Raw genomic sequence first — 5,672 nt, forward strand, 5'->3', positions numbered from 1 at the left:
ATAATTTTACAATATCATAAAATATTTTCGATATTGTACATTTATTGTAATATAAAAATGTCTTTTCAAATTAGGGCTTACCTCAACTGATATAAGTATGTATTGAAGAGGAATAGATTCGTAGTTTAAATTACCATTCTCCCTTAAAATAGATATATAAATTTATGTTCAATGACAAATTTCCCTCCCCAATATTTATTTTTTAAACTAAATATTTGTCTCTGGTTTTTACTTTTTTTAGTTCATTTAGGTCTCAGTATCTTTTTATTTTAATTTAAATAAACTCATGTGGTTCACCCTGTCAATTTAATTTTTTATTTTATTTAAAATAATCTAAAAGTGATTTTCTTTAGTATTATTCCAAAGATGAAACTCCAAATATACTACTTATAACAAAATATATATATATATATTTGAAGATATTAGCATTGATCGACATGTCAATTTATAAATGTTTAGTGTAATTATTTGAGTTTTATTTAGGAAAAATTATTCGAGACATCGATCTTTTATAAATTTTCCTACATAAGTTAAACTACATTCCATCATTAATTAACCATATAAAAGATCTGGTTTATTTCAGCAAATAAAATGTAATTTTGTTAATAATCTACTACATTTTTGTTATATAAGCATCATATTACTAATTCATTTTTTTTTAAAAAAAATCGATATTCACATACTGAGTCCTGGTTCCTGAATTCTAAATCAAATAAAATTAATTAGATATACTTACGTGGCCAAAAGGCGCATACCGTAGACCACGTGGCATCAAATAAAAATAATTAGATATACTTATGTGGCCAACCGGCAGGTACTTATACCACGTGGCACCGTCTAGACAAATCTCCGCGCGTGTAGAAGGAGAGAAATTTTTCACTTTGAAGACGTGTCGTTAAAACAGGGCGGGCGGAAACAAAATTAGGTTCGTCTACGTGGCAAAATGAGCCAATGTAAACCGACCACGTCGTCTATTCTAGGCCAAGCAAATAGTTATTTTTAAATCCCATAGGATAATAAATAATTAAATGCCTACCGACCAACTGGGGGAACAACGAGCAAAAGAAATTCTAAACAAAAAGTTTAATTTTGAATAATTTTTCTTAAAAGAGAAGATAAAGTACGAAAGTTGAGTTGGGGAATCCTCTTTCTTGCTACGCGTCAGTGTCTTGGAAAAAGTTAAATAATTAATTCAATTTAAATATTATATTTTGAAAATGAGGATGGAGATATTTTAGACTTCGACTGCAACTTGTACGAAGATATTTTTTAGGACAAATAGAGATGTTAAAAAAATCTGATGATAAAAAAAATAAAATCGATTAATTCAATCCAATCCGTGTGATTTGAGTTGGATTATCAAGGTTGGGTTCAAATAAATGAAAATTTTATGGGTTGGGTTGGTTTATGAGTTCATCTAATATAACTCGAATCAACTCAAATTTATTATTAACTTTAAAATATATTTTTTTTATTACATATAACACAGTTATTTATATATATATTGATTTTAATTTTAATTAATTTCAATATTTTTTTTAATAATTTATTTTTCAACAACTCGTAAAAGTAGTTTCTTTACCTTTAGAAAGAAAATTTTCAATATATAAATTGAAATTGAGTTGTTAATCTCAATTCAATATATGAAAATAATTAAATAAGATTTTTATATATTTACGTTGTGCTTCTTTTTAGAACAGAATGTTAAACAAATGATCCGATTAACTCGAACCAACATACCGAGGACTTTACCACCCGAATAATTGGATTGAGTTGAAAATTTTTTTTAATAAGGGTTATTTGAGTTGAAAAAAATTTACCACCCGAATAATTGGATTGAGTCTAAAATGCTTTTCAATCCAATCCAATCCATGAATACCGAGGACTTTACCGAAATCTGGGATTGAATAAATATGTGGAATGAATGGAAAACAATACCTATAATCTTTCAAAAAGAAAAGAAAGAAAGAAAAGAAAAGAAAACGGTAAACAATAAAAGGCGGTAAGTAGTTTTAAAAATTTTCTATTTTAGAAAGAAAATGATAATTTTTGAGAAATTAATCCAGCTCAGCAATTGCGTGACTCATGCGGTAATTATCAGATTGAGGTTAAGTAACTCGAGTTACTAAAAAATTTGAGGGGTATTCCTTCCGCTTTTGAAATTACCACTCGAACTATGTATCTTTTAGAGCATTGGGTTGGTTGTTTTCGTTCATTCGCTAAGAGATTAATTCTCTTTGCAATTGCTCTCTCTCTCTCTGAAGATAAAAAAAAATTCATGGCTTTTTGATTCACAATTGATGTGAACACCATGTCGAATCACTATAAATTCTCATATTGATTCTTCTCTCTTTGCTCTTTATTTTTTTCCCTTATTTTTCTGTTTGTTTACAAAATGTTTCATTTCAATGGAAGCTCGAGTTCCAACATAAATTAGTTAAGAATTTACATGTTTATTTTTAAAAAAATGAAAAACTATAATAAAAATGAGATCAAACGAGTATAAATTTAAAAAACTAAAGTTAAAAAAAATGGTTATCAAATAATGCTAATGAAATTAATTGCAAAAAAACTCAAACAAACAAATTGATCACAAAAAAATGTCTCGAGCAAGTTTCCTCGAGTAATAAGAACGTTTGGAAGATTTCATTTGATAGCTATTTTATTTCTTGTTTTTGTTTTTTAAAATTAAGTTTATTGGACATTATTTTCACCTCCGAATTTCTTTCTTTATTATCTACTTTTCATCAATTGTTTAAAAAATTAAGCTAAATTTTGAGAACTAAAAAAAAGTAGATTTAAAAAAGTTATTTATATATTATTATTATTATTTAATTTGGTTGAGAATTCAACATAGTAATTGAAAAACATGCAATTCATTATAAGAAATGTATATAAAACAGGCTTAATTTAAAAAAAAAAAAAAAACAAAACAAAACAAAACAAAAAACCAAGATTTCGTTAGGTAATCTTTTTTTTTTGTTTGTTTTTAAAAATTAAGTCTATGAACAATACTTCTACCTCCAAATTTATTCTTTTATTATCTACTTTTCACCAATTGTTTAAGAAACAAATCCAATATTTGAGAATTAAAAAAAGTAGGCTCCGTTTGCTAACCATTTTATTTTTTAAAATGAACTCTATAAACACTATTTTCACCTCCAAATTTCTTCTTTTGATATTTGCATGTGATTTAAAAAACCAAGCCAAATTTTGAGAACTAAAAAATTGTTTTCAAAAAATTGTTTTCATTTTTGGAATTTGGCTAAGAAGTTAACCATTGTACTTAAGAAACATACAAAATATGGTATGAAATGTAGATGAAATTAGGCTTAATTTTAAAAAACAAAAAACCAAATGGTTACCAAATGAAACTATAGTTTGTAAAAAGTTGTTTTTGTTTTTAGAATTTGGCTAAGAATTCAATTATTATATTTAAAAGATATGCAAATTATTATAAGAAATGTGGATGAAATAGTTTTACTTTTCAAAAATAAAAATAATCGAATCGTTACCAAATGAGATCTAAATAGTTACTAAACGAAATCGAAATTTTTCAAAGTGGAGTTAGTAGCCTTTGCTCTTTTAATGGATTCTATATATTATGATCTTCCAATTTCAATTTGGTTAAATGTGGTTTGGCATCATAAATAAATTTTCAATGCAATCATCGAAATGGATTGTTGATATAAGTTCCAATACGCTTTATATATAAAGTATTTGAACAGATAATTTATTTAGAAAATATTGAACTGTCGGTATTCTAGGTAGACCAACTTAAGGTAATATTGACAAATTAAACGATGGTCTACTTATGAAAAGAGTTAACTAGATACAATTAGTATATTTTTAGTTAATATTTAGTTTAGTTGTTAATTTAGGTTAATTTGTGTTTAATTAGGATTTTATACTTAATTAATTAATTGTCTTATTTTCTTGTAAGATTTATAAATAGTCATTTTTAGGTTGTAATGAGGAGTTTTTATAGTATCATTTTATATAGAATATTAGTGCTACGAAAACGACAATTAAAGAACACAAAAAGGAACGTAGAGATAGAGAAGATCGACACACAGATATACGTAGTTCACTAATAGTGTGTTAACTATGTCCACGGGCAGAGGAAGAACAATATTATTTGAGAGAATGTTTTCAGAAATTACATAAAAAAAAACGGTGCTTCTAGGGTTAGAGAGTTTATATATTGCACTACTCTAAACCCTATGGTCATAATCGTAAATAATTGCAAATAAATAAATATGTTAAATACAAAATCTGAATAGGTTTCGGGGGCGATGCCCCCGAACCCCCACAGGGCCGCCGCCCTAGACCCTCGCTCGCTGACTGGGCCTTGTTTGTCGAGTGCCAACAAACAGATTCAAGCATTTCAACAAATCCTACCTGACTTGAATTCTATCCCAGATAAATGTACCAAATATGCAACATAAATCAAATATCGCCAGACGTACCCAGACTTCTCCCTCATGCCTCAAAGTTGTCCCACAAGGGATCACTAACAATTCCAAAACATTCAACAAGTCCAAACAATGTTTGGAACTGTTTTGTGAAACCAGTTTAGTGGGAACATATCAGGAGGGTTATCAGCAGTACCAATTTTTCATCACTTTAAACCCCTCTCTGCTCACCTCCTTAAGAAGTGATATCTTACTCTAAATGTGCTTAGTTCTTTCATGATGACTTGAATTCTTGCTAGGCATATTGGCACTCAGACTATTACAATAATACAATAAGCTTGGTCAATGATGCCAACCAAGATCAACCAACTAACCCCCTCAGCCATATTCCTTTTTTAGAAGCTTCTGTCAAGGTTATGTAACTCTGGCTTTAGTAAGTAGACAAAGTAACTGTAGGCTGTAAGGTTTGCCTCCAACTAACAACAGAACCACCCAGAGTGACACATAGCCAGTCATAGACTCCTACTGTCAACATCTCCAACTAGTTAGAACTCAGATAAACCGGGTCACCAAAACCACTCTATGCAATTCCCATAAACAAGAAACCAACATCCAGATGTACCTTAAGGTACGAAAGATCATTTTAACGGCTTGGCCAATGTTCCTTCCAAGGTTTTGACCCATGGAAACCTACTAACAACACTAACAGCATGGGTAAGATCAGACCTAGTAATAGACCAATAGCATACATCAAACTTCCCACTGTACTAAATAAGGAACTTTCGAGACATGTACTCCCCTTTTCCCCCCTCAGCTTCAATTGTGGTGAAAGCATAGAGAAGTGAGCATTTTACAGCACTAGATGTATTTATAGGCTTAGCTGATCAAAACATACCAAACTTGGACAATAATTTTATGAATATATCCTTTATGTGACAATATGAGCCTTATTCTTATCTATGTTCCTATAAACTCCATACCCAGAAATTTTTCTGAGCAGCACACTAAATCGCTTCAATTCAACTCAGCACTGACGAGATTCTTCAATTCAAAAATATCAAACTTGACTTTGCAGCTGAGCATATCATCTACATATAAAAGTGATAAATCATCGAACCATCATCAACGCTTTGTTGTGATTATACACAATAATCATACGAACTTCCTATTTAGCCAAGTTCCAATCATATAGCTGTTTGCAAATCGTTTGTACACCTGCTTGGAGACCGCGCTTTAACCTATACAAAGATTTTCTTC

The sequence above is a fragment of the Benincasa hispida genome, chromosome 9 (assembly GCF_009727055.1).
Source record: "Benincasa hispida cultivar B227 chromosome 9, ASM972705v1, whole genome shotgun sequence".
NCBI lineage: Eukaryota > Viridiplantae > Streptophyta > Magnoliopsida > Cucurbitales > Cucurbitaceae > Benincasa > Benincasa hispida.